This window comes from Ictidomys tridecemlineatus, chromosome 7 (assembly GCF_052094955.1).
Source record: "Ictidomys tridecemlineatus isolate mIctTri1 chromosome 7, mIctTri1.hap1, whole genome shotgun sequence".
In the NCBI taxonomy this organism is placed as follows: domain Eukaryota; kingdom Metazoa; phylum Chordata; class Mammalia; order Rodentia; family Sciuridae; genus Ictidomys; species Ictidomys tridecemlineatus.
In genome coordinates this window covers 136,755,801-136,775,114 of record NC_135483.1, presented here as the reverse complement: position 1 = coordinate 136,775,114, position 19,314 = coordinate 136,755,801, and the positions used below count along the sequence as shown (strand labels likewise).

General features: G+C 34.3%; 1 protein-coding gene across 3 annotated transcripts in view; it reads right to left on the bottom strand.

Moving 5' to 3' along the window:
* Window positions 1-19,314, bottom strand: part of B3galt1 (beta-1,3-galactosyltransferase 1) — a 550,035-nt gene that overhangs the window by 259,669 nt on the left and 271,052 nt on the right. The window contains exon 3 of one of the 3 annotated variants that reach the window (XM_040294415.2): window positions 7,985-8,032. The exons of the other annotated variants lie outside the window; for them this stretch is intronic. The gene's annotated coding sequence lies outside the window, so the exon portion shown is untranslated. The remainder of the gene's footprint in view (window positions 1-7,984; window positions 8,033-19,314) is intronic. 3 annotated transcript variants of the gene reach the window in all.

The window sequence follows — 19,314 nt, the reverse complement described above, 5'->3', positions numbered from 1 at the left end:
ATCCTGGGTAGCTATATATATAATGACCAGCTCATAAGAGTCACAGGTCCAAACAAAGAAGCCCAATGAGGTTCCCTTCATTTTTACATTACTATAGCAATGTTCAGCTTACAAAGAATTTCCACATCCTTTATTGTATTTGGTCCTCATAACAACTTTATTAGGAGATAATCTAAGGAATAGTTAATAGGAAAGGGGTAACATTTATTTCTTCTGACTTTGAGACTGAGGTCCTTCCTGGGGAAGGGAGCTGCATCATTCTGTAGCTCTATTCAATTTTGAGACGTGGGACAAGTTTAAAAGTCATATCAAAGATCACATCTGCTGATACTGATGAAGAACTAGCATGGGTTATCTTAATAGAACATATGCTTTGTTAAACATTTCATTATTAAAGTATAAATGGCATATGCATAGAAAATCACACTTGAGTGACATCCCTGTTTATTGCAGGGAGAGAGCCATGGAAGCTCTCCAGACAGGAAATTTGATAACTGTGCCATTTTACTTGATCATGTCAATTATTGTGTCATGTGATGGCCTCACTCATGTGGATGGAGTACATAGACAAACAAGAACAAATTCTGCAGAAGAAATAGACGGGGGTGCTGTTTATCTCATCTGCCTTCTTTGTGAAAACTGTCATTTGGGAAAACCCCATATAAATATTCACCTCTTTTACACTTTCTTTTTTAAAATTAGGGAGTCTGTAAAGGCAACAGAAAGATTAAGATAATAAATGATTGCTAATGAAAAACCTTTAAACACCTGTGGTTAATAGAATTATTTTTCACCAAGACCAGTATTAGTATTATTAGGCCTTTTTTCTTTATTATTGATCTCCTTTCTGCTTGTTGTGTTTCTACATTGATTTATTGTAAGAAGACCATTTCCTTATTTCAAAGCCTTTAATACCAGTTGCAGACAACCCTGCCAGTTTTTGTTTCCAAGTCTGCAGTTCATTGAAAACAGAGTCTTAGCCATATTTATACAGTGGTTTTAATTTCCTTCAACGTGTCCTACATGTTGACCATAATGAGCAGTTGAGTCCCCTTGAACTCTCCATTTGTGTGACACTGAGTTATGTCTCTTGCTACACACATTCATTCTCTCTCTCTCTCTCTCGTACAGGGGATTGAACTCAGGGGCACTCGACCACTGAGCCACATCCCCAGCCTTATTTTGTATTTTATTTAGAGACAAAGTCTCACTGAGTTGCTTAGCGCCTCATTGTTGCTGAGGCTGGCTTTGAACTTGTGATCCTCCTGCCTCAGCCTCCCCAGCCAATGGGATTACAACCATGCCTGGCTTGATGTGCTCTCTTTGCTGGGAGCTCATTTAGAACTGAAAAATGCTACTTGCAGCTCTTTGAACACTGTTGTTTCTCTAAGCTGCCCCCTAACTTTTACTTAGCTGCTTCATGCTCTTCAGGCAATGGGAAGGAATTTTTGTAGTGGATAACTTTCAGATCAGTCTGGTATCAAAAAAAAAAAATCTGCTCTAACTAAAGATACTTTCTTTATGCTAATGTTTTAAAAATTATGGTTGGAGACCCTTGGATCCTGGAATCTGCATCTGTGATTGAAAATTCTGGTTGTAAGTAATGATTTAGGTTTTGGTATATAATATTTCAACTTCTAATAAAAAGAACTCTGAAAGATGCTTGTCTCTGTTATTTAATGTAAAAAGCTAAGTATTCAAATGTTGGAAGATAGTGGAGAGTCACCTTTAAGATTTGCATGCTTACTGTTGGATGTGTCTGTGTTAAAGTGAAGACTGAAGCATTTCTATAGAAACAATTTACTGTTCAAGTACTTCTCAATACAGAACAGGTTGTGAGAATTATGCTGGCTGACCTTTGGTTTCTAATGGACCTCTACCATAACCTGAGCCTGTGGTTAAGCCACTTACTTTCTTTGAGCATCAGATCCCTTCTGTTTAATACTAAAATATTTAATACTATTTATCCCACATGGATGTTTTAGGGATTACAGAAATGTAGATGGGACACTCAGCATAGTACCTGCACATAGTAAGTGGAAACTATAATTTCTACAGTGAAAGTTGGTTCATCTGAACTATAAAAACAAGTAATGGAGATATTGGAGTAATTTCAGCCTATAAGGAATGTGACTAGAGCAATAGATTTTTAAAATCTAAAATATTTAGAGAATTGAAATTGTTAAATCTGAATTAAGGAAGCAATAATTTCATTTTCCATAAAACCTGAGAGACAGCTATAAAGGAGGATCTACTTGTTCCTCACAGAGGTCAAAACAAGGGAATCTGACAGTCAGAGGATCTAGTTAGGTTTAAAAATCATGGCATTTTAAAATTTGAAAGTGACTAATCAATTCAATAATTCCACTTCTTGGTGCCTACTCCAGAGAAATGAAAAAATATTCACACACCCATTTGTTAATGTGTTCACAGCATCCTTATTCATAATAAACCAAAGGTGGAAACAACCCAACATTCCTCAACTAACCAGTAAACAAAATATGGTGTATGCATACGATGGATTTTTTCAGCCATAAAAAGGAATGAAATACTGACACATTCTACAACCTGGATGGACCTTGAAAACATTATGCTTGGTGGAAGAGACAACACAAAAAATCTATACATTATATGATTCCATTATATGAAATATCCAGCATAAATAAATCTATAGACAGAAAATTGGATCAGTTGTTGCTTAGATCTGGAGAACAGGAGGAGGGGGGATTGAGGAGTGATAGTGAAGTGGTACAGGGTTCTTTTTCTTTTATGGGGGCACTGGGGTTTGAATTCAGGGGCACTTGACCACTGAGTCACATCCACAGCCCTATTTTGTATTTTATTTAGAGACAGGGTCTCACTGAGTTGCTTAGTGCCTCACTTTTTGCTGAGGCTGGCTTTGAACTTGAGATCCTCCTGCCTCAGCTTCCCCAGCAGCTGGGATTACAGATGTGTGCCATGCACCCAGCTACAGGTTTCTTTTTAAGGTCATGAGAACTATAAAAATGGATTGTGGTAATGGTTGCACAACTCTGAGAATAGGTTATAAATCACTAGATTGCATCATTGAGTTGGTGAATTCTATGGTATAGGAGTTATATTTTAATAAAATTCTTACAAAAAAAAAGATAGCTAAACATTGGAAAAGGCTACAAAAGCTAAGAAACTTTAATACTATCCTGGGCTACTGGCTTCTTTGAGTAACGGAGCAGCCTTAGAGTTACAAAAGAAGGGTAAGGCCCGATTCTGGCATATTTTCATTGTGGTTGTTTCTTAGGGTTTCTGCTGAATTTTTTCCTACTTTGCTCTTGAAGTCCATTTTAATCTTTATCTTACTTGTTGCAGTTTCCTCCTTTCAGTTATTTATTATTCTGAATTGCCTCTCTCCAATCAAAACAGAAATAAGAAATAAATAATGCATCCAGTAACAAAAGAGTAGATTGATAATAATGTATAATGGAAATTGCTTACAAAGGCAAGCTACATATGGTAGGCACATTTGTACAATAGAGATAAAAAAGCATGAGATAAATGTCCCATTTTCACATACTCATATCTTTTCCCATATGTATAATTAATGATCAAAAACCAAATGTTTAATACCCAGGTACAAATAACTTTTCCACAGAAATATGCAGGTAATGATGAGATAATCAAATGTCCAGTTGTTACCACAATAGAATTCTTCAATTCTATTGTAGGATTTTAATAAAAGCAGTATATGATGCGATAAATGTCTTAAATTTAGTTTATGTTTATCTAAAATTAGGAATATATGTTAGGGACATATAAGTTAGGAGTATTATGTAAAATGGTATGTTCTACCACCAACTGATATAAACTGACACACAGTTTGGTGACACATTACAAAAATATTGCATTTGGGTAAACTTTTATGACATTTAGGGAGAATACCCACAAAATCACAGCTTTCTACAACACATGAATCATGACAAATTTCCTGTCATTTGTCACCTATGCAATGTGAAGTCTGGTCTATGACAAAGCTAATAATGGGCTCTTAAATGTGATGTACAGATAGAGATCTTGAATAATGTCATTGGAAGCCACAAAAAGAAATGTGATCCCTTGGTTTTTGGATTTGTTATCTTCATAAAGTGAAATCTCATTATTTGTCACTTCTTTGATTATTTTATGTTTTATTATGATAAACTATACACTCGAAAAGTCACACAAAACATAATGAAAAAGAATGAAATCCTGTTCATCATAAAATATTATTAGTTACAGGGATTTCTGAATCAATGATAACTGTGTATTTTTCAGCTAACAGCCAGTACTGACAGCAAATGAGACAGAGGCGGTTGGTGTAATAGTTAGGATTCAGAACTGAGGGGCACTGATTCTATTTGTTGGTGGCTCACTTTGAGCAAGTCAGCACTTCAGGGCCTCAGTCTTCTCACTTACAGGAAAAAGGCAAGATGACTTCTACCTATGCAACATTGCTTTTAAACTCTGGAAGTCTATAATTCTGTGACATGGCACTTGATAGTCTAAAAGATAAATAGAGAAAATAGAATGCATCTTCTTCTAATACATTTTAATTAAGACCCTTTATAATTGAGTTTCTCTGCTAAGAGTCTTAAATTTTATGATTTTGGCCAATAAGAGTGGAACAATTGAACCATTTCAGGGACTATTACAAAGAGATCTGTTATATATGTGACAAATGCCTGGATCTGATAAAGAAAACCTTTTTCAATAAGACATTGCACACATAACCTCAGAACATGTTAGAGAAACCCAACTTACTCTAGTTTTTGGAGTAGGCTGTTAGTTACACATGTTTATATTTGAGTCTATGATATGTGATATTTTTCTAAACATTATTTTTGAGGATTTTTTGGAAGAATATTCTCTTTCTATTTTGAGTACTTCTTTAGAGTCACAATACCTAAATTCCACATAACAGCAACATTGAAGTTTATTCACAATGAATCTGCCATTTACAATAGCCATGTCTCCCTGATTTTTATAAATTAATAGTTTTATCTAGATAATACCTTGGGATAATAAAACAAATACATTTTTTATGTAGTATTAGATTCAAATATAATATGTAGTATTAGATAAACTATGTATTTAAAGCATACATGTATTTAATACACACACACACACATATACATATATGTGGTAGAGAAAGAAATCAGAATTTTTGGTTTGACCATACAGGTGATTTACATTATCTAACTGATCTGGCTCTCAATTTCTATTCATTTCAATAATGAAATAAGCTTTCATCTGTCAGGATTGTTTAGTTTAACATATACATATAAATTCCAGCAACAGGGCTGAGGGTATAGCTCAGTGGTACAGCACTTGTTTAGTATGTAGGAGGCACTGGGTTCAATCCTCCAAACAGCAACAACATCAATCAATCAATTAGTTCCAGAGATATACAGATTAACTAAATACCAAGGCTTTCTTCAGATCAGGGTCAGAGTGAATTTCCATTTTGTTAGTGTGTGTAAGCAGCTCTCAGGAAGCAGACCTATGATTTAACTGGCATCCTACCTCTTACCATTACATACTCTTTCATATAAATACCAAGAAATCCAATGATATATAAATTTCTGAAAATAACTTGGGGATGTTATTTTGTCCAAACCGTTGAGTATATTCATAGATGATAATACTGGAGTTTCATTTAACATGTTTTGTCCCAGGAGCAGAAAGAATGACCTCAAACAAATATCATATAATGGCTCCCTAAATTGGGAATTACTTTTTTTTCTCTTGAATGAAAGTATAAAACATAGGACTTTTGCTTCAACAATACTTTGTCCTAGTGCATGCGCCAGGCCAGGCAAGCTATGGTGGTAGATTTGTAAAGTGCGGCTAGATCATCAAGGATAAGTGATGCAATAAGATGGAAATCCCACAGCTCTGTTGTTTCTCTTAGACATCCCCAGACTCTCTGAAAAGTCCATAGCAGCACCACTTCATATTGATTTTACACATTCTGCCCTTGAATGATAGATATGGCAATGTGGTATTAGAGAACGAGAAGGTTTTGAAATGGCCCATTAAAACATGACAATGAATACACATTAGCAATCATAGTGAAAGGTACACTGGAACAGTGGTCCCTGCACCCAGGGTTTTGCTCTGTCATTCACTAATTGTATATACTCTTGGATAAGTCACAAGTTCTTTCTCACTGTTCACATCCTTAACATAGGGAATTGTATGAACTTTAAAGGGTATTCCAGGGCAAATTTGACATTTTTATAACCCTTCGTAGCTTGTGAAATATTTGTATTCATATCACTTAATTCATACACTGTTTGTTATTTATGCCATTCTTATTTAATTATATAATTACATGAGACCTCCCCTAAGAAAACCTTTTAGTAAACATGTTAAGATTCTTGCCTTTTTAAAAAAATTATTCAGCTATTCCAATGTGGTCATCTTAACACATTTTATTATTTAAGTAGTACATTTAAGGTTTTATGTAATTTTTTTATTTTTATATTACAGGGGCAAAACTAAGGAGCTGAAAAATTATGTGGATCTCCAGAATAATAACAATAAAAAATATCATTGAAAATTTACTACATTTCATATATACTATACCGGTACAAACACTTTAGTGCTCATTCAACTATCATTTGGTATGCATTAATATTATTTTTGTTTTGCAGATGAGAGCAAGGAGGCTAGGAGTTTAAATACATATTCAAAATTTGTGTTATGAGTAAGCAGCAGAGCCATGTTTGGAATTTAGATTAAAAAATGACTCGAAAACATGTATTGTTGCTTATATTTTTGATAGTTGCCATTCTGACTAGACAGAGGTGAAACCTCAATGTAGTTTTGATTTGTATTTCTCTAATTGCCAGAGATATTGAACATTTTTTCATATATTTGTTAACCATTCATATTTCTCCTTTTGAGAGAGGTCCGTTTAGTTCCTTTGCCCGTGTACTGATCGGGCTATTTGTTTTTTGGTGTTAAATTTCTTGAATTCTTTGTGTATCCTGGAAACTAATGCTTTATTTGAGGTATAGGTGGCAAAGATTTCTCTCCCATTCTGTAGGCTCTCTCTTCATGCTCTTGATTGTCTTCTGTGAAGAATATTTCTAGTTTGATGTCTTCCCATTTATTATTGATTTTACATCTCGCACCTTAAAGAGTCCTATTAAGAAAGTCAGTTCCTGAGTGGACATGTTAGAGTGTGGGGCCTACACTTCCATTCCATTCCCCTCCCCTGAACTAATGTTCTTCTAGTAGGTGCAGGGTTTATGGTCTAATGCCTCGGTCTCTTATCCCCTTTGAGTCAATTTTTGTGCAGAGTGAGAGAGAGAATGGGGTCCTAATTAGAATTTTAACAAAATAAATCTATTGTCATGAATAACTAAAAAGAATCAATAAAAAATGTCCCCAAGGTGGTATTCTCTAAACTGTGAGGCCACTGCCACTGTTTTCTTAATTGAATGAACAAGTATGTAGAAATGCAACTCTAGATAGAGTCCAATGTGAGCATCACAGGCACAGTTAAATAAGGTGTTGGACACCTCAGGTGTGTTCTGTTTTAACCTGCATGATTGACATATGACCTGCCATTCTCTGAACCGAGGTCCTTCCATTCCATTCCCCTCCCCTCAACTGATGTTCAAGGTGTTGCCCATAAGCATAAATTAGATGAAAACATACAAAAACACAGCAAAAAAAAAAAAAAAAACCAACCAACAAACAAAACCCACTATGCTCTTCTAAGCTAAGAGGAAGAAATTAAATTTCTCTCCTCAAGAGACCAAACTGCAAGTGCACAAACTAATTAACCATTACCAGCTGAGGATGGAGACCAGGGAGTCCTGCACAATTATCTCTTCTAGAAAGGCTCCCAGGACTGTTTCCTTTCTCTTACTGAACAGCAGCATTAGAAGGTAAGAAGATAAGTCGGGAGAATTGAAAAGCCTAAATCCCTCTAGAATAAATGAGAATAACCATTACATACCAGCACAAAAAGGGACAAAACAGCCTTCTTAATCTCTCTGGCATGGGTCTGTGAGATTAAACAGAAAAACAACTTTCATTTTTATTATACCAGAACACATAAGCTTATATTTTAATTCACACAAGTACTAAACTGCGTGGTAGTCACATTTTGGTGTGATTCATGTTGAAAATTATATTTCTAAAATGAATAAGTTAAACTGTTCATATGTCCCAATGATGAGGTCATCATTAAAAAAGATACTGGCCATTGCGAGAGTTCTCATGGTATTTTGAGTTTGGAAATCAAGCAATTGTCCAGTTTTCAGTTTACTTTTAAGACAGAATAATGTAGAATATTTTAAATAAATTTTTGGTGTACATATTCTCATACATGAATGAAGGTATAATATTTCAAAATAGTTTTGGACAATCTGAGGGTTTAACTAGCCTATGATTTATCATCCTTGCTTTAATTTCATTCCAAGAAGAATTATAATAACAAGACATATTAATGAATTAATGTAGGGTGTAGGTGGGTGGTCTACAGCAGTCTTATTTTTGTATATTTTGCCCTATAATTCCCAAAGAACTTCAGGGCCAGTTTTAATCTCTTAGTGTTGACCTTCTCATGATACTAATTATAAAGAAATTTGTGGAAATATATCCAGAGAAGGCAAACTCTGTGACTCACTGAGCAACGTGTGAGAGGGTCTGATGAATTGTCTCAGCTTAGGGAACTCCATATAAGCAGGAAGCAGGAAGCCTTGACCTTGAAGTCTGCACTGTGCAGCCTCCCACAGCCAAGCTCTCTCTACTTGGGGGTGGCCACGGATACTTGCATTCTCTTTGGGCTTTCTTATTCTTATCTTATAAGCCTATAATTAAATGACTTTTTTTTCTGAGCCAAGTACTAATGAGAATTCATTTTTTTTTCTAATAAATGTATAGATATGGTCAAAACAAAGCAAACAGAAACTATGTAAATATTTAGGCTTCTGCTTTGTTATGTGTATTTTTACCTCTATCTCTGGGTGATTCATCCCTTCTCCTGGTTGAAGTCCATCTGTTTCCGATAACTCTCCAATTTATATCTCTGATGCCTTCTGCCTTTACCTTCACTCAATTTTAGCTTTTTTTTTTTTCCTATTACTTTAAATCCACCATTCCTAAAACCTTCCTTTGGAAGCTTACCAAAGGGGCTTCTCTTCAGAGCTCACTGACTGTGAACCATACCCATCACCTAGACTGTGACCTTGGCACTGCCCTGGGCCCATCCCTCCATCTCCTTCTTCTTCACTCACATTACCTCATGCTATTGTATTTCTATTTCAAATGCTTCTTCTCTGTTTCTTCTTTTATATTATATTTATTTACCTTTGATCAATTTTTCATCTCATAGGCACACATAAATTCATTTTTTAAAAATTACAAAAAATTGTGCTGTGAATGGATGATTATGAATGTAAGGCACTCCACGATTGTCATATATTTAAGAAATAAATTTAAAAAAGAAAAAAATTCAAATTTATCAAAAAGCTGAAATCATTTTACTATTATCCACATTCTGTTTCATATTACACTCCTATGGTTATAAATTTTATGCATATACTTTCAGACTTAAGAAATTATTTTAAAATAAAAGCTTTATACCCAACAAAGTAATGAGGTATTATATGATCAAATGTATACATTTAATATAAATTATATTATTTTATATGTACATTTACATGACTTGTTTTACTCAATGATATCTTTGGATCCAGTTGCATTAATATATATAGAATTGATTCATTCCTTTTAACTGCTATATAATATCACATGAATACGGTGTATTTTACCTAGCCTCTCCTTTTTTATATGTATTTGTTTGCTATTTTTTCTATTACAAATAATGCTAGAAATATTTTTTTCACAAGCTCATTTGCATTTAGTGTACTTAAATACCTAAGAGGAAATACTAGAGTGTTATGGATGTTTTCATATTTCACATTCCCTGACAGTGTTATGCTTTATCAATAAAAATATGCAATATCTGTATCTTAGTGACTATTTTGCTCTCCCTTAAATCCCTCTTTCTGTCACTCTCTCAGTTACAAACTGTTTGATGGGTGAAAACGTTATCCTTACATTTATATTATTAGGCATGATATTGGCCATCTTCTAATTTTTCTGCTCCTTTTGCTGTGTACTCCTTGTTCTGCTCCTTTGCAGCATTCTCTACACAAGTTAAGGAAGTTATTAGTCATTTGCTGTCTATATGTTGCTAATGCCTTTTGCAGGGATTAACCATGCTTCTCCAGTGAAGCCTAGGGTTTAACTTGCCTAGAGTCAGAAACCAGGGTGGAAGCAAAGGCCTAGATGGAGACTATTAACATGCAGGCTGAAGGATAAAACAAAGGACATTTTTTTGTGTGCATGAAATAGATATTCATACAAATTATTCTACCTTCCAAAGCTATGCCTGTGCAAATTCTCTGACTTTGATAACTAGCCCATAGAATTCAGTGAATGAAAAGAGACTGAAAGATCTTTAAGCAACTGAGAGCACTGAAATTGCAGAAAATCACCAAGTCTGTTGAATCAGTTGGAACCTCCATTGCTACTCAATGAAATTTCCACATCCCAAACCTGAACCACTAGAAAGTGGGCTGATAGAGATATGCGGCACCTTGCTGCTGATCCCAGGTGTACTTTCTATAGTGCTTGTCTGATGGAGGGCAATGGATAAGAGAGATCCTTTTAGATTAGGTAGCTGGAGTTGACTGAGCATGGAAGTCATTCCATTGTTAGGGCAGGGAGTAACTGTCAATGGGATTTCCACGTAGCTTTAAGTACTATAAATATACTGAAATCCTCCAAATTCATCTTTTCAGCTCAGACCTCTATTCTGAATACTAGATGCATATATTCTACTGCATTAATATCTACACTGGATGTTCTCAATCTTTCCTTTTCAAACCTATATTTCCCATAGACTTCTCCATCCCAGGAACTTGGAGCACACTTTTATCTTAGGCCAGAATTTTGTCATGATCATTAGTTTCTCTCTTTCTCTCAAACCCTATAATGCCAAGTCATATTGGTTCTACCTTCAACATATATTCAGAATCTGACCACCTCTCAATACCTCCCCTGATATCATTCTAGTAAAAGCACAATCACTTCTCCTTGGGGTCACTGAAGTAACTTACCTAGTGGTTAATCTGCCTCTGATCTCTCTACTTACTCTCATCACATCAGCTATAATGATTCTGATAAAACATGGGTCAGATTAAGATGATACCACGCTCTATATAGCTCTGTAAGAGACATAACAATTCACAAGTCCCCCTCATTGTCGGTCTAAGCTCATTGTTTACCTCACTGTGTTTCATTTGATCTTTTTGGACAGCAAGACTTTGCTCACATATCATCTTCATAGTAAGATTTTCCCAGTCACCCTAAAATTTCTATTTTTCCACACACATACACTACCAATTTCCCAATTCTCTACTAAACTTAGCAACATTTTACTCATTCTAGTTTTCTATGTTTTAATTATATCTCCTCCTATAAGAAGGATGACTTCACAGAAACAAAGATTTTTGTTTCATTCACTGTGTAAATCCTGTGCTTATCAGTAACTGGCACTTAAGGAGTGAGATACATTTTATGAATGTGCAGAAAATGAATGAATGAATTCCTGTCGATCAGTTTATAGTATGTGGTATAGACCAGATGCCACTCTCTGTTGTTTCATATTCTCTCTTTTGTAAAAACTAATGGCAGCTATTCTGAAAACAAGAAATATGCTATAGACTTTGCGGGTGGTACTTTATTTTGGCATCAGCCTTCTAGACATTAACATTTTAATTTTGCTTATGTTTCTTCAAATAATGTCAGAGCCATTTAAATCATGTGTTTTAAAAGTAACTTCGTGTCAAGAAATTTGTGAAATTACATTCAATTTTGGCCACTATGAGATTCTTTAAATGGTGTAGAACAGTAGTTCTTCATCTTTACAGTTATAAATTATTTTGAGAATTTGTTGAAAGCTTTTATGTATACTTCTATGTCATTTTAAACAGGATGTAAAGTGCTTAGCAGACGTGAACACAATACAATTTTTAAAATAATCAAACTAGGGAACAGAAACTGGGAGAAAATAAAGATAGGAGAAAATGATGCAGTTCAGGATAGGGTTCATATACAAAATAAGTACCTGAAAGCTCTCCAGAATTTTTGAAGATGGATCAAAATTACTGTTGCTAAGATGCCAATTATTCACAGCATTAGAGCTTTAGATACGCCTGATATAAGAAGAGCTGGAATTCTCCATTTTATGCCATTGAAAAGCTGCCAGAGCTTTATTGTATCCATAATAAAATTACAAAGTAAGTTATAGTACATTTTATATTATTTCCAAAATAATCTATAATTTTAAGGTAGACTAGTAAAAATCTCAACAAGTAGTACTAGTGTCAGGAAAGGAAGATAGATTAGTGAAAATAAATAAAAGTTTAGAAATAGATTCAGTTATAATTAAAAAGTATGTTAACATGGGGATATAAGTTTTTAGGCAAAGTGTAGGTTATTTAGCAAATAATATTAGAATCAGTAGAAAGTTATTTCCAAATCAAAATAATTTTAATCTCCACTTTATCCCTTGTAACAAAATAAATTTTAGGCATGTTTTATTTTGAAAGTAAAAGTAAAATCACAAAACAGTTAGAAAAAATGCACATTTTTTTTTTTAAATCTTGGAGTATGGAAGGTTCTCCTAAACATAACCTTGAAAGCACAAACCATAATAGAAAAGACTGATAGGTTCAACCACTTAATGTCAAAATCATAAAAAGAAAAATATATAAAGGAAAAATGATAACATATTTATTAAGTGGTTATGTGTATATAAACGGACACATGTATAAATGGATGTGTGTGTGTGTGTGTGTGTGTGTGTGTGTGTGTGTGTGTGTGTGTAAAGAGAAAGAGAGCTCACAAATTTAAAAAAAAAAACTCTAAAAAATATAATGGAAAAAAATCAACAAATAACATAAAACTTTCTTTTCAAAAGATATTCAAATGTCAACAAATACATGGAAAACATTCAACTCTCTGTAATCAAGTAAATACAAAGTAAAATATTGAGATGCTATTTAATCTGGTAAAGCTAGAAAACTAATAAGCATTGTTGATATGGTTGTGAGAAACTGATGTTCTCATAGGCTACTGTGGGTGTTGTAAGTTAGTTCAAAATTTCAAGAAAGCAACTCAATAGTATGTATAAAATATCTTAAATGTGCATTGATTCCACCAAGTCTTTTAGTATTTAATACCCATAATTTGTCAATTATGCCAAATATGAGAACTTATGATAGTAACTTTATATTCTTTTACTTAAATTAATAAAAATATTTACTTTGTTTAGGAAAAAAGGACAAAAAGTACAGCTATCAGTGGTAATATGGATGTTTGATTGCAGGTGATTTAAATTAGGTTTCTATTTTTGTGTCCATATGTTTTTACCAGAAGTCCTGGAAACAGGCGTACATCTCTATGCATGATACTACTGATATGGCTATTTTCAGGAGTGGTGGGTTTCCTGAACACAATTAGTATATGGTCACAAAGAATAGCATTTTTTAAAGAAGTGCAATGGCTTTATCAGGATCAGTGAACAACTTCTTATTAGTGCTAACTTCTGGTCCTTAAATATTTAACAGTGCATTCTCCTTCCATTAAATGAACCTCTGTGATACAACATGGCAGCTATTTTCTCTGACTCCACAAGCTAAGGGACCTGAATTCAGTTCCCAAAGGATAATAAAATAATTAGTTAAGGTTCCTCTTCACTTATACTCACAAGGTTGTAAATTTTTTTCTAATATTAAATATATTGAAGTACTAAACTGGAGAATTTGAAAATAGAATAATTAGTAGTGAATAGTCCAATATTCATTGCAGACATTGAGATCCAAATTTTGATACTGTATTGAAAATAGTATACTGAAGAAAATACAAATTTATTATTTAATGAGAATGGACTTTAGGTCCCATAGCTTTTAAAGTAGTCTGGGGTGTAACTCAGCAGTAGAGTGCCTGACTTGCATGTGTGAGGCCCAGGCTTTGATCCTCAGAACTGCAATAATTAATTAAATAAAAATAAATAAATAAATAAATAAATAAATAAATGCCATAGCTTCTAAAGTAAAAAAAAAATTGCTATAATAAAGAAAAAAAACAGTAATCTTTCATAAAAAATTCTTTAGACTCTTGAACTTGAAAGATTCCTTTCCTACTTTGCTATGCTGGGATAGAAAACGAAATCAAGAGGAAATGTATACTAGACTTAGCAACTTAGGTCTGGAGCTGCTAAGTTGGAGCTGATAACAACTGCACTTATTTTGTGTAAGACTTCCCCCTGCTTCATCTCTATGCTTCAGTTATCTGATTTATGAATAAATATAATAGTAACAATTCATATGAAGTTTATAAGAATTAAATAAGGTAATATGTGGCATCCAAAAAGAACAAACAGTGTCTGAGAAGGTGCTCATTAAATGATAAAGAATCAACAAAGTGATAATGAGATTGATTGAAAATTATAAATAAATATATATTTAATAATATTACTCAGACATGACAAGGTTCCTAGGCATAGAGTAAAGTATTTCAAAGAAGAATAGCAATGCTTTATAAAAACATAACTGGTGCTGCACAGCATATAATATAATGAGGATCAATTAAGTGATAACAAATAATAACAGAGAAACTGGAGTTTAGAGACAAGAGTAGTAATTAAGACCTCTCAGAGAGGAGGGGGTGAAATGCCCAGGACCGTACAAGGGAAATAAGTAAGGTTCATTCTGGAGAGCAGATGTTACATGGGATATCACTCAGTAAACACTAATGAGCATGGAATTTTCTTGTAAAACAAGGTAGAAACTTGGTTTTGAACAGAATCCTTTTCCTTATTCCAGGAAGCAGAACCAAATTCACAATTCCTTTGAGATATTGTGCACAATACAAAACAGGCATATTTTCATAGATGTCTCTCTATGGAATCATTTGTGATCATAACTTCTTTTTGCTAAGTTTTTGTAGTCTTATGCTATCAATATCACTACGGGACAGATCAGAATATGAATATCCATTTTAGGGAGAAACAGATGATTATGCTTTCCATCTTGCAAAAAAGCTTATGAAAATTTCAAAAACACATACAGGTAGAAAAGTAGTATAATGAGTACCCATATTCCTATACTCACCTTAAAAATGGATATTAATATTCTGACATTGTCCCATGTGACATATTGATTAGCATATGACTTCAAAAACTTAGCTCTTTGTTATGATCAACTTTGTGCAGTTGAGAGCATCTATGAAAATATGCCTGTTTTGTATTGTGCACAATATCTCAAAGGGGAATTGTGAATTTTGTTCATCCCTGCTTCCTGGAATAAGGAAGGATTAAAGGATTCTGTTCAAAACACAAAGTCTCATATAAATTGAATAACTCTTTTTAAGCAATCTTCTAAAAAATGCTAGTATAGTAAAAGTATAGAAAAATTCATAAATAAAAGTACATGGCTTCATTAGTGTTTACTGAGTGAATATGCCCATGTAACAATCTGCTACTCCAAGAAATGACACTTACCTAGGTATTTCCCTTGTACTGTCCTGGGCATTTACCCCCTCCAGAATAACCACTATTTTGACCTTCTACCATAGACCAGTGTAGTCTGTCTTGAGTTCCATAAAAAATGGATTAATACAATGTGCATTTTTTAATTTATTATAATTATTCAATCTTGGGTATGCTTACATTCAAGAGAAGAATCCATGTCATTTTTATTGTTGTATATACTTTCATAGTATTTATTCTAAAATCTTCCATCTTCTAAAATTTAATTATTCTATTATTGATGGCCATTTGAATTGTTTCTAATTTTTAATATGCTTAATGCTGTTGTTAACTTTTTGTATCTGTCTTTTGGAGTTCGTATATTCATTTCTGTTGGGTCGGCTTGGAAAAGCTAAATATACATCCTCACTAATAATAGGTCAGTGTTCACTTGCTCCAAGTCCTTTGATTTGTCCTTTGTTTACATGTTAACCATTCTGGTGGGCATGTTCCTTTGTCTTATTTGGATTTAATTTTGAATTCTCCCATGACAAATGAAGTAATGAGTATGAGCATCTTTCCGTGTGTTCATTGACCATTTGGATAGCCTCTTTTGTGAAGTTTTTTTGTCAAATTAATTGCCTATTTATTAAAGAGGTTTAAATTATTTCTGGTTAATTAATTTGTAGGGCCTACCTATATGAATTCTGTATGCATTCTGAACATGAATTCTCTGAGCATCCTGATTTTGGACCTTGAAGTTTAATTTCCATTTGCTTAGAAAAATGATACTACTAAGAGCCCTGCTTTTAGCTTGGTGTAATCTTGTGAAATACACTGGGTCTTTGTACCTATGTTTTATGACATACAGATCCTAAAACCTTTGGAATATTCAGAGGGAAAAGAGTGTCTTTTGCATATTAAAGGTGGCTAGAAGCCCCTAGGTAGCTTCAGGATGTCAACTGGACATTGGAAAGACCAAGGCATTATTGGAGAGTGGGGATGAAAGTCTGGGGAGTGGAGAGAGGCTAAACAATGAGTTGCTCCCCAATGGTCAGTAATTCCATCAAACATGCCTATGTTATATAAGCTATTCTGTCATGGCTGGGAGATAACTGGACATGGGACTCATAACCTGGTATTATTTCTAAGATATAAGCAGTATTTTGTGAATGTGAAAATATTTGGAGAGTAGCAGAGAATTCATAATTGCCAGATTCTTTAATTTTTTTAATTTGTTCTTTTTAGATATACATGACAATAGAGTGTATTTTGACAGATTATACATACCTGGGGTATAACTTATTCTAATTATGCTATAACATTTTTAAAATTTAAGAATTATTGCTCTGAATATTTAAAGTGACTCTTTAAGATCTTGTAGATTAAGTATATGTGATCAATATCAAATATAGTTTCTCAAATGTACTGATATCAAGTTTTAAAGCATTTATATACTCCAAATGGTGTTCACACTATATGGAGAAGTATGGACTAGAATGAGGTATTGATATCTGAAGTTGGAGAGTGAAAGTAAACAGATATAACATTTGTAAGTATAAATGGTTGCATTGTAAGTTGCTTTTTAAAATAGATTACGTTAGCCTTCCGATACCCCAGAGAAGGGGCAGGTGTTTGACACTTTAGCAAGGGAAAAAAAAAGAAAGAAAGAAACTTGAAATGTAGGGGATTAAGGAGGGAGGAGGGAAGGAAAGAAAGGTAGGAGAATGAGTGTATTATATTTCATCACAGAAACAAGATCCTCTTATTATGAAAATGACAGGTCACAGATTGTTTTCTTATAATATAAAGAACATGTTCCTTTTGCAACTACATCATTGTGATGGTTAATTTGAATTATCAACTAGATTGGATTAAGAGATACCTATGATCAAGAGGCTTCTGGGTGTGTCAATGAGGGTGTGTCTAGAAATGATTGGCGTGTGGTATAGTCAACTGATATGGAGACCCTCCCTAAGTGTGGGCAGCACTGTTCAATAGGATCATGGCTTGGATGGAATAAAAGTTGGAAAAACAAGGAAGCTGCAGAAGACACAAGCTTGATTCTTCTTGAATGGGTTCTTGATTGCTGCTGTGATTCTCTGAGGATATCTGACTCTCACTTCTTCACTCTTCCAAAGTGGACTCTGCCAGTGATATTCCAGGGGTTCTCAGAAGCCTTTGGTCTTGGACTAGGGTAGAACCTTCAAGCCCTCTTGTTCTGGGGCTTCAGTCTCTTGTGCTGCACAGCTACTGGTGTTTCTAGCTCTCCGGCCTGCAGACAGCCATTATGGACTATCTAGCTTCTGGTCATGCAAGCCAACCTAATAAATCCCCGTTTTATAATTATACTTTCTCTTGATTCTGTTTCTCTAGAGAACTCTAACACAACCATGAATTGTGAGTTATTGAATAGAAAGAAGAAAAGACAAGGGACCTAAGAAGTCCAACCTTGGGTTACACTGGCATCTAAATTCCATCCCTGTGGAATACACAGGGAGGGACTGGATGAACCATTTATGTGTAGATAGACTCCCACCAGCACATTCCCAAGGATCAGCAAGGGGTTGGGAGATCCCTCCAGGCCAATGTCCTAGATCACCTAAGCACTCCCCACTGCCCACATACTACCTTAGGAAAGATCAAAATAATAAAGAGAATGGGAGTGATATCAAATAATTTTAAAAAGAAATAAGATTTAACAAGATTTTTAAAAGAGACTAAATTATTGGCCTCAGGCTGTGTTTTGAATGCATTTTAGTACTTTATTTCTATTCCTTAATGTGTGGAGGCTAGTGAAAGAGGTGAGAATGGTTTCAGAGAATAAAGACAATATATTTTCTTGGCTTATCTGAATATAATGTGAGTAAATTTATGATGTCATTGCAGTATTCACCATAAAGCCAGTTGCATAACACTTATTAGTATGAACAAAGCCATAGTATACCACACCTGGAAGTCGATGGCAGGTAATGGCACTCTCAATTAAGAACCATTTGAAATTTTTTGCTTTAGAGTGAATTTGGAGTGAATGAAATACCAATGTTGGCTAAAAGAAGAGGAATCTAGCCAGGTTTCAGGATAATTAAACTGGTCAACCAACTCCAAGATTATAACAGCTGGTGTTTTAATCACTAATGAGATAGTCAGTTTCTGTAATCTGGGAGATACCAAAAAACATGGGCTTGGTTTTCCTTTCATCGCAAATCAGTTCATTGGAGAAGAGCTATCCTTCTATCTTGTACTGTCACTCTGCAAACTGCTGATAACCTGTGGCAGAGAAAGAACACTGCAATATCACCAGAACACATGCACAGGAGACAGAGCACATCCAGGGAGACCGTTAATAACAAAACACCAACACAATGTAGACCTAGGAAATGATTTCTGGGCACTCTAATTTTCCAGGGCCATGTGACTCCCAGTAGACAAACACATAAATAAAAAGGGAAGCTACCTTCTGGAAATATTTGGAGTGTGGCTTCTCAATAATTTGCAAGCCACTTTATGGTTTTTCAAAAGTCTCTGCATTCCTGAAATTAATGTTCTGAATTTATGGACATTATGTTGGATGTGCAATATAGTTCCCTGTCAGTACTTGGTTATTCATGATTTTTACTTGATAGAAGTACATGAATGGCACAGGAGGCTTGCCAAGGCTGGGATCAGAAAACACTCAGTGCACAAAAACTCTATCAGATCTAGTAATGCCTAGACATATTTGTTTAAGAAATGTATTAAAG